Source organism: Hyla sarda, chromosome 7, assembly GCF_029499605.1.
Source record: "Hyla sarda isolate aHylSar1 chromosome 7, aHylSar1.hap1, whole genome shotgun sequence".
NCBI classification, from domain to species: domain Eukaryota; kingdom Metazoa; phylum Chordata; class Amphibia; order Anura; family Hylidae; genus Hyla; species Hyla sarda.
The window spans coordinates 53,156,969-53,168,537 of NC_079195.1; the positions used below are offsets into that span (position 1 = coordinate 53,156,969).

The 11,569-nt window shown below is 43.5% G+C and overlaps 1 protein-coding gene across 4 annotated transcripts in view; it reads left to right on the forward strand.

Moving 5' to 3' along the window:
- LRRC27 (leucine rich repeat containing 27) overlaps positions 1 to 11,569 on the forward strand; it is an 87,436-nt gene that overhangs the window by 50,000 nt on the left and 25,867 nt on the right. The window lies entirely within an intron of this gene.

Consider the following 11,569-nt stretch of genomic DNA (forward strand, 5'->3'; position numbering starts at 1 on the left):
AACCACAGTTCTAGAAACACCCTTTCCCCAGCACTATCAATTTATCAAAACCTGTGTAAAGGAAGAGTGGTGCAATTACCCATAACAACCAATCAGATTGCTTCTTTCCTTTTTCAGAGAACTTTTTAAAAATGAAGAGGTGAGCTCACTGGTTGCTATGGGCAACTGCACCACTCTTTATCTACACAGGTTTGGATAAATCGTCCCCTATGTGCTGCACTGCACACTATAGAATAAGGGCTCACTTGTATAGTATGATAGCGCTGTTTTATTCATATTAGCCCATGTTCACATGGTAGAATTGTTGTAGAATGTCTGCCGGGAAAATTCTGGCAGTTACATAGTTACATAGTTAGTATGGTTGAAAAAAGACATACGTCCATCAAGTCCAACCAGGGGATTGAAGGGAAGGGTGTAAGGGGATAAGGGGAAGGGATGTAGTTTTATAATTCTGCATAAGCATTAATGTTATTTTGTTCCAGGAATGTATCTAACCCTGTTTAAAGCTTTTAATTGTTCCTGCTGTGACCAGTTCCTGAGGTAGACCGTTCCATAAATTCACAGTCCTCACGGTAAAGAAGGCGTGTCACCCCTTTAGACTAAACCTTTTCTTCTCCAGACGGAGGGAGTGCCCCCTCGTCCTTTGGGGGGGTTTAACCTGGAACAGTTTTTCTCCATATTTTTTGTATGGGCCATTAATATACTTATATACGTTTATCATATCCCCCCTTAAACGTCTCTTCTCAAGACTAAACAATTGTAACTCCTTTAATCGCTCCTCATAGCTAAGATGTTCCATGCCCCATATTAGTTTAGTCGCACGTCTCCACAAACAGCAGGTGTCGGCAGAACATGCCGGCACTAGGACAGCTCGCCAATGCGCTGTCTCCATAGACAGCAATGCATTTCCGAGAGGATTCCGCAGAAAGAATTGTCATGTTATTTCTTTCTGCGGAGGCCAGAGTCAGGATTTCCATGGCAAATAACTTAGCAGTGTGCACGGTGCAGCAGAATCTCATTAAAAATACCGTATTTTTTGCCCTATAGGACGCACCGGCATATAAGACGCACCCTATTTTAAAGGTCCAAAATCTAGAAAAAAAAGATTCTGAACCCAACAGTGATCTTCAACCTGCGGACCTCCAGATGTTGCAAAACTACAACTCCCAGCATGCCCGGACAGCTGTTGGCTGTCCGGGCATGCTGGGAGTTGTAGTTTTGCAACATCTGGAGGTCCGCAGGTTGAAGACCACTGGTATAGGAGGTAATACTCACGTGTCCCCGCCGCTCCGGACCCGTCACCGCTGCCCTGGATGTCGCTCCATCGCTGTCGCCACGTTCCCGTGGTGTCCCCGACGCTTCGGAAGTCTTCTTCCCCGGAATCCACACTCTCCGTCGCCGTCATCACGTCGTTGTCATCACATCGCTACGCACGCCGCTCCTATTGGATGACGGGACGGCGTGCGCGACGACGTGATGACGTCGAAGGAGAGCGCCAGCCATGCAGGGGATCCCAGCACGGAGTAGACACCGAGGAGGCAGGTAAGGTCCCTCCCGGTGTCCTGTAAGCTGTTCGGGACGCCACGATTTCACCGCGGGGGTCCCGAACAGTCCGACTGAACAGCCGGGTTAGTGTTATTTTCGCTTCAGACACGCCGGTCAGCTTTGATCGCCACGTCTGAAGGGTTAATACAGGGCATCACCGCGATCGGTGATGTCCTGTATTAGCTGCGGGTCCCGGCCGTTGATGGCCACAGGTATTCGCCGTATAAGACGCACCAACTTTCCCCCCCAATTTTGGGGAAGAAAAAGTGCATTTTATGCGGCAAAAAATACGGTAATTGGACGCTGCTACAACAGAATTTTGGAGTGGAATTTTTCTGCCAACTTCCACACAGAAATTCTGTTGTGTGAACATGGCCTTATTGTGTGATTAGCGCCATTACACTTCAGCATTGCCACTTTTATGATACTGTTGTTCTCTCCCAAGGCATAAAAGCCATTAGGCTCGGACAGACTGCCACCTCCTCACCCCCAGCAGGCACATGGCAGGGTTGATCCCATTGTAACTAGCACGAATCATGCAAATAGTCATTGAGGAAAGAAACTAAACATAACTTGATCCTACATTATCTAATATGAGAAAACACACACTTTTCGCCCATGCATAAGAAACCCAACCTGCTGCTGCCATAAAGTCTCTTGCGCGCTGCTCCGCTCTATAATGTGTCAAAATACACAAGCTGTCATTTTTGTAGGACTAGTGTGAAAAAAAAAGGAATTCAAACAAATTTCTACATCAGCTCCAGAAATGTTATAATATAAAGGCCCTAAAGGCATAAAATACAGATAGTACTTGAGTTAGAATTTGAAATAAAAAGAAAAAATTCCCATGAATTCAAAATTGTATTTAAAAAAAAAAAAAAACATCATTTTGTTAAAGGGGTACTTCGCTGCTCAGCGTTTGGAACAAACTGTTCCGAACACTGGAGCCGGCGCCAGGAGCTCGTGATGTCTAGCCCCGCCCCCTCATGGTGTCATGCCCCGCCCCCTCAATGAAAGTCTATGGGAGGGGGCGTGGCAGTTTGTTCCAAACACTGAGCAGCGGAGTACCCCTTTAAAAAAGAAACACCATACTTGCTGCATTGTGTTTTTTTTTTAAGGCCAAAAACACAGGCCGTCAGATGTTAGCTGGGAATCAATAGGGCAGTGTTTCCCAACCAGTGTGCCTCCAGCTGTTGTAAAGGTACAACTCCCAGCATTACCAGACAACTAAAGGCAATAGGGGAATATGAAACACCATACACGTGGCTTTTTAAAATGTTTTTAGGCTCAGTGGCATTTTTCCTAAATTGCAGCATACTGAAGTTATGCAGCATTATATTTGTCCCAGCTGAAACAAAGGCTGGGACAAAATCCAGGCAGTGAGGGTGGGACTAGCACTCCTCTGTGCTCACTCCTGTCTTGTTTATCAGACTCCTGACTGAAAACAGAAAAAGCGGGTTACAGAGTAGCCTGCAGTGATTGGATGAAGAGACCCAGCACAGCAGACTCAGGGAGGAAGTGAATGCATGGTGAGTGAGGTTGCGCTCAGTGCTTGCCTTGGACACGCCCCTTCCTGAGCAGTGGATGTCAGGATGAGTGAGCAGCAGAACAGAGGGATTTGTCAGCCAAATACAGATACTAGACACACAGAAAAGACATGTAAAGCATCTGCATGAACTAGTCAGCAACATGTATAAGCATTTATTTTTTTGTGACAGTTGTGTGTGTTCCTAGCCTAATACAATTTCTAAAATGTAGGCCCCATTTTTGGGCATTTTTAGCACTACGGAATGTCCACCCAGAGAAAATTGACGGCACTAGGACCGCTTGGACATACGCTATTGAAGCGGATCTGATGAAAGAATTAAAGGGGTACTCAACTGAAAATCAACTGGTGCCAAAAAGTTAAACAGATTTGTAAATTACTTCTATTAAAAAATCTTAATACTTCCTGTACTAATACTGCTGAATACTACAGCGGAAATTCTTTTCTTTTTGAAACACAGAGCTGTCTGCTGACATCACGACCACAGTGCTCTCTGCTGACATCTCTGTCCATTTTATGAACTGTCCAGAACAGCATATGTTTGCTATGGGGATTTCCTTTTACCCTGGACAGTTCCTAAAATGGACAGAGATGTCAGCAGAGAGCACTGTGCTCGTGATGTCAGCAGAGAGCACTGTGCTCGTGATGTCAGCAGACAGCTCTGTGTTTCAAACGGAAAAGAATTTCCACTGTAGTATTCATCAGCTAATAAGTACAGGAAGGATTAAGATCTTTTTTTATAGAAGTAAATTACAAATCTGTTTAACTTTCTGGCACCAGTTGATTTAAAAAAAAAAAAAAAAAGTTTTTCACTGTAGTACTCCATTAACATTTTAATTTCTTCGGCAGATTTAGGAATGTGAATGTTTTCTTAAAGGGGTACTCCGCCCCTAGACATCTAATCCCCTAGGCCAGCTTACATACAGTAACTACTACCTTTTATCTCTATTTATTTATGACATATTTATCAAGGACTCTCTCTGTTTTGTTGTATACTATTAGGTCTTTTCTATCCTTGTTCTGTATCCTTTTCTTTGAATTCCTTTTTATTTAAAGGGGTATTCCAGGAAAAAACTTTTTTTTATATATATCAACTGGCTCCAGAAAGTTAAACAGATTTGTAAATTACTTCTATTAAAAAATCTTAATCCTTTCAGTACTTATGAGCATCTGAAGTTAAGGTTGTTCTTTTCTGTCTAAGTAATCTCTGATGACACCTGTCTCGAGAACCGCCCAGTTTAAAAGCAAATTCCCATAGCAAACCTCTTCTAAACTGGGCGGTTCCCGAGACACGTGTCATCAGAGAGCACTTAGACAGAAAAGAACAACCTAAACTTCAGAAGCTCATAAGTACTGAAAGGATTAAGATTTTTTAATAGAAGTAATTTACAAATCTGTTTAACTTTCTGGAGCCAGTTGATAAATAAAAAAAAGTTTTTTCCTGGAATACCCCTTAAATTTTTTTCAACCTTCATAGCAGTTGGTGACAGAATGTGTTTTTTCGCACCTTTTGCACCGTTCGTCTTCATCACAATAACCCTATATAACAGTGGTCTTCAACCTGCGGACCTCCAGATGTTGCAAAACTACAACTCCCAGCATGCCCGGACAGCCAACGGCTGTCCGGGCATGCTGGGAGTTGTAGCTTTGCAACATCTGGAGGTCCGCAGGTTGAAGACCACTGCTATATAATGTTGTAATGGTAATCATTCAGTATTTATATAGAGAGACAAGAGGCTTCCGTAAGGCCTTGAAGGGAGGGTTAATGCTGTAAATCTACATTTGTGATCGTGCTCAGCGTCTGGGTACATTGCTGAAGGCCGTGACTCACGGGATGATCTATACAATTCATCATTTGGACGTTCTGCAAGGACGAGACCTTATTTCCCTGCAGTGAGTCAGGTCCCATTATGAAGCCGGTACATCATACAAAGCATCGGTTCTAAGGAAGTTTTTATAAAATCCAGCATGCCACGTCACATGCCGGATACTTTTGTTTGCATAGGAGTCTATAGATGCTGTATGGTGTACAAGGGCATGCATCAGGTCTTTATGCTCAGTGCCTACATCAGTGTTTCCCATAAAGGGAGCCTCCAGCTGTTGCAAAACTACAACTCCCAGCATGCCCAAACACCCGGCATTCGTTTAAAGCGTCAGGGGCAGCGCCGGAGGCTTGTGATGTCACGGACACGCCCACTCGTGATGTCACAGCCACGCCTGCTCGTGATGCCATGGCCACGCCCCCTCAATGCATAAGGATGTCTGGGCATGCTGGGAGTTGTAGTTTTACAACAGCTGGAGGCACCCAGGTTGGGAAACACTGGTCTAATGGTTGTATGGCTTATCAGAAGCTGATGCTGCTGCTTTCACTACACCTCTGCTTCTTTCAAACTTAGCATAGGGATAGAATTATGATAAAACTTTAAAGGGGTACACTGCCCCTAGACATCTTATCGCCTATCTATAGGATAGGGGATAGGATTTCTGATCGCGGGGATCCCGCAGCTGGGGACCCCGCAATCTCCCTGCTGCACCCAGCATTCTTTTAGAGGGTCAGGTGTAGCGGCGGAGGCTTGTGACGTCATGGCCACACCCCCTCAATGCAAGTCTATGGGAGGGGGCGTGATGGCCATCACGCCGCCTCCCATTGATTTGCATTGAGGGGGCGTGGCCGTGACATCATAGGTGGGGCGTGGCCGTGACATCATGAGTCTCTGCCCCGCATCAGTAGTCATCCGAGCGAAGTTCGCTCCGTGCACCGGATGTCTTGGATGCCGCAGCCGAGATCGCGGGGGTCCCCCAGCGATCAGACATCATCCTTTGGATAGGGCATAAGATGTCTAGGGGCGGAGTACCCCTTTAAGCAACTAAAAAGATTGTCCCTGAACTATATGCTCTGTCAAATTGTCAACATAATCTCATCATCTGGAAACTTTTTTTTTTGCAAAAGAAAAAAAAAACTTATCTACAAGTCTTGCACAAGGGGAAAATGTATTATTTTGTATTGTTTCGGCTTTTTCTTTTATGCTGTACAATGCTCTTGAATTTGCACTTTAGCTGTCCGGGCATGCTGGGAGTTGTAGTTTTGCAAGCACCCTAGTTGGGAAACCATGCATTATGCAATACACATAAGCTGTATTCACAACTAGACATCAGCTTCTTTGTAGCATTCCTATTAACAGGCCGCCCTCCCAGGGGATTGCCAGCTGTATGGCCCTATAGACTTGCAAAGGTTTTTCCAGCCAGAACAATGGACATCTGAAAGATCACAAACAAAATATTGATGGAAATTAACATATTTGTGAGCGCGCACATATGCCATGGTTTGCCATCTGACTTTATGGCTAGATTACCTTAAGAGCTTGTTCACACAGGGTTTTTTTGTGTTGCACTTACAAGAAGGACAAGATAATATACATATGGGGGATTTTGGCCTTCTTCATGCAGATTTGTATGTGTGTGTTGTAAAATGCATATAAGAGAAACATGGAAGAGAAAAAAAAAGAACATGTAAAAAAATTCCATAACTTAAAGGGGTACTCTGGTGGAAATTTTTTTTTTTTAAATCAACTGGTGCCAGAAAGTTAAACAGATTTGAAAATGACTTATATATAAAAATCTTAAAGGGGTATTCCAGGCCAAAACTTTTTTTTATATATCAACTGGCTCCGGAAAGTTAAACAGATTTGTAAATTACTTCTATTAAAAAATCTTAATCCTTCCAATAGTTATTAGCTTCTGAAGTTGAGTTGCTGTTTTCTGTCTAGCTGCTCTCTGATGACTCACGTCCCGGGAGCTGTGCAGTTCCTATGGGGATATTCTCCCATCATGCACAGCTCCCGGGACGTGACATCATCATTGAGCAGTTAGACAGAAAACTTCAGAAGCTAATAACTATTGGAAGGATTAAGATTTTTTAATAGAAGTCATTTACAAATCTGTTTAACTTTCCGGAGCCAGTTGATATATAAAAAAAGGTTTTGCCTGGAATACCCCTTTAATCCTTCCCGTACGTATAAGCTGCTGTATGCTCCACAGGAAGTTGTGTGGTTCTTTTCTGTCTGACCACAGTGCTCTCTGCTGACACCTCTGTCCATGTCAGGAACTGTCCAGAGTAGGAGCAAATCCCCAAAGCAAGCTCTCCTTCTCTGGACAGTTCCTGACACAGACTGAGGTGTCAGTAGAGAGCACTGTGGTCAGACAGAAAAGAACAACTCAACTTCTTCTGTAGTATACAGAAGCTGATAAGTACTGGAAGGATTAAGATTTTTAAACAGAAGGAATTTACAAATCTGTTTAACTTACTTGCACCAGTTGATTAAAAAAAAAAAAAAAAAAATTCCCACCGGAGTACCCCTTTAAACTTCTGTTTTGAGAAAAATACCCATAATGCCAAAACTACCATAAAACAAAATGCTGTGTATGTAGATATTATCATGTGTTACTATAGGCAGACAATAGACAACTGGCCACAGGATTTTTTATATATATTTTTTTAATGTGGTATGCTCCATCAGTGCTGCATGTTTGGAGGTTTTTGGAAAAATCTCATATGACACCCTATAAAGCCTCATATAGCATTAGCTCTATAGTAGGGAGTTGCAGGACCTCTTTGTACTCTTTTGGTTTGTATTTTGAGCCAACACACAAAAAAAGTTGTAAACTTTAACCTTATAGTTTTTCTTTGTGACAATTTCACTCCTGGCTTTGGCGTTCACACTACCTAAATCCCACGGAATTCCGCACAGTGAATTTTAACATCACTGTGAATGGGTCTTCCGCGAGACCCGTTCACACTGAGGAATTTCAGCGGTAGAAAATACCGCTTCTGAAATTGTTCCGCACAGAGAATGAACGTGTTGATTCTTTGTGCAGACATCCGCGAGCACTGCATAGCCATCAATGGTGATGGCACAGTGCCACGCGATCCTACTGCCACCAGCTGCTGCCAGGCTGAATCTCTGCTTGCTGAATTCCGCCAGCAGAGATTCAGCGCTATATCCGCAGTGTGAACGCACCCTAAGAATTTGGGTCAAAAATACTATATGTGATACGTTCACTATATGTGATACTTATGGTACGTTCACACGCGCGGATTTTTTAGCGGGTTTTCCGCTGCGTATTTGAAAGTGGGAGGGCTCTTATCGGCTGTCCACAGCAGATTTTCGGCGGTGGAATGTACACTGCGGAAAATCCGCCGCAAGCCCCATTGAAGTCAGTAGGGACTGTGGCGGATTTTGCGGCGGATTCTGCCGCGGAAAATCTGCTGCTGACAGCCGAGAAGAGCAGATCAGATTCAGCAAATCAGCAGAAAATCCGCAATAGAGACAGATTTGCAGATTCTCCTTTGGACCCTTTGAAGTCAATGGTACCAAAATCCGCTACAGATTTTCCGCAGCAAATACGTTGCGGAAAATCCGCAGGTAATCCGCCCGTGTGAACGCACCCTTAGACTTGGTTTCCACATATGTTTTTTTCGGTTGTTTTTTGGAAAACTTCCACTGCAGTTTTTGACAAATCCAGAAGTGAAACCAAAAGGAAAAGAAAATATAAAAGAAGGACTTGGACTCCTTCCTACTCGATCCACTTCTGGTTTTGACTCAAAAATTGCAGTGGTAGAAATCCAAAAAAAAGACTGCCAAGTGGAAACGCAGCCTAAGGCTAGGTTTCCACACAGGTTTTCTGGCTTTTTTATGGAATTTGTTGGCATTTTTGAGCCATTCAGAAGTGGATCCAGAAGAAAGAAGAAGTATAAGTCCCTCCTTTATATTTCCCATTCCTTTTGAATGCTTTTCTGGTTTTGGCTCAAAAACTGCAGAAGCAGTCTTCCAAAAATGAGGCAGTCATTTAAAGGGGTTTTCTGGCAAAAAAATGTGTTTAGATTTTAGACCACCCTTCCAATCTTCACTTCCTGGTCTTATCTTAACAAACAGGAAAAAGGCTGGAAATGCCTGCGCAGCCAATCACTGGTTGAGGCGGGTCCCCACTACAGCTAGTTACTGGCCCACTCTATTAAAGGGGGAACCTTAGCAGACATTTTCATTTCTTCTATATGCCCAGGCTGTCAGAATAAAAATTGAAAACTCTGACTAAACTCCTGTCCACTGGCCCCGTTCTTCTTCCGGCTTTTGTAGCCTGACACTGCGCTCAGGTAATCGCCGGCCCCAGCGATGTCCTGCCTTGGCGGGTGATAGGCTGAGCAGCAGTGTGATGCCTGGGTCCATTACATTAGACTGCTGCTCAGTCTATCATCAGCCGAGGCAGAATATTGCTGTTGCCATCGATTATCTGAGTGCAGTGTGACGAGATGAGCACCAAACGCTAGAAGAGGACCGGGTTTGGAGGTCAGTGTATTAAATAACAATATTTATACATATATATGTGTGTGTGTGTGTGTGTGTATATATATATATATATATATATATATATATATATATATAATCCTTTAAAGGGAACCTGTCTGCTGTGTCATGCTTCCCAAACAGAAGACAGGGAGCGCCATCGGCCTACACTTTGATTCACTCTGAAATGCTCAGGTGTTTCAGAGAAGTTAAAGTTTTAAAAGCCCATCTGGAACTAGGTAAGTAATCATTGCGGCAGTCCCCAGTGGCTGCTCTCCGCCCTGAGTGATGTGTCTCTTATGTATGTACAGGTAGAGATTTGTCACTCTGTGCCCTCAGGGCCAAGAGCATCTGTGAGGACTACTTCCCATGACCACTTGCCCGTTTCTGGTGGTTGAAAACATAGAGGAGGGGGTTACAGAGCAGCCTGCAGTAATTGGATGAAGAGACCCAGCACAGCAGACTTAGGGTACATCCGCTGCTGTATGCTGCCTTTACAGGTGACTGCTCGGAGCAGCAATACGTCGCTACAAGCAGACACACAAGCGATGTGTGAGTCGCTGCGCATGCGCGGTGCACTTGCACACATCGCGGCCGCTCCCCCTGCTCTATGAGCTGGGCCGAGAGCTGCCCCGATGTGCTAGTATACTGTGCATGCGCACGGCAACTCGCACATCGCAGTGTGTCTGCTCGTAGCGGCATATTGCCGCTCCGAGCAGGCACCTGTAAAAGCAGCATACAGTGGTCCTTTAATGGCGGATCCGCAGTGTAATACCTGCTGGAGATCTGCTTGTGTAAACCCCCCCTTAGGGAGGAAGTGAATGCTTGGTGAGTGAGGGCAGGCTCAGTGCTTGCCTCAGACACACCCCTGCTTGATGAGTGGATGTCAGAATGAATGAACAGCAGAATGGAGAGATTTGTGAGCCAAGAAGCTATAGACAGAAAAAACAACAAAAAGTGGTGCGCACCTAGTAAAGCCCACAGGGCTTGGACCCCTAGTAATCTTTTTTTATAAGCCATGATTTGGATAAAAAGGAAATAAAAAAAAATGTTATGAAGTATAATAGAAAGCTTAAAGGGGTACTCCTGTGGAAAGCTATTCTTCCAAATCAACTGGCTCCATAAAGTTAAAGGGGCATTCCAGGCAAAAACTTTTTTTTATATATCAATTGGCTCCAGAAAGTTAAACAGATTTGTAAATTACTTCTATTAAAAAATCTTAATCCTTCCAATAGTTATTATCTTCTGAAGTTTTCTGTCTAACTGCTCAATGATGATGTCACGTCCCGGGAGCTGTGCATGATGGGAAAATATCCCCATAGGAACTGCACAGGTCCTGGGACGTGAGTCATCAGAAAGCAGTTAGACAGAAAACAGCAACTCAACTTCAGAAGCTAATAACTATTGGAAGGATTAAGATTTTTTAATAGAAGTAATTTACAAATCTGTTTAACTTTCCGGAGCCAGTTGATATATAAAAAAAAGTTTTGGCCTGGAATACCCCTTTAAACAGATTTGTGCATTACTTTTATATAAAACTCTTAATCCTTCCTGTAATTATCAGCTGCTATATACTACAGAGAAAGTTGTGTAATTCTTTTCAGTCTGACCACAGTGCTCTCTGCTGACACCTCTGTCCTTGTCAGGAACTGCCCAGATTAGAAGCTTATCCCCACAGCAAACCTCTCCTGCTCTGGACAGTTCCTGACAGGAACAGTGATGTCAGCAGAGAGCACTGTGGTCAGACAGAAAAGAAATTCAAAAAAGAAAAGAACTTCCTGTGGTGCATACAGAAGCTGATAAGTACTGGAAGGATTAAGATTTTTAAATAGAAGTGACTTACAAATCTGTTTAACTTTCTGGCACCATTTGATTAGAAAGAAATCGGAGTACCCCTTTAATGTTTTGCCAAGATGTGCAACCTATAAAAAGTTTTTGTATCTGACAGTGCCCACTTGAACCATACTGGTTGTCTTATATATGTTATGACTCTAAAGGGGTACTCCGGTGGAAAACTTTTTTTTTTTTTTTAATCAACTGGTGCTAAAAAGTTAAACAGATTTGTAAATTAGCTGCTGAATACTACAGAGGAAATTATTTTCTTTTTGGAACACAGAGCTCTCATCATGACCATAGT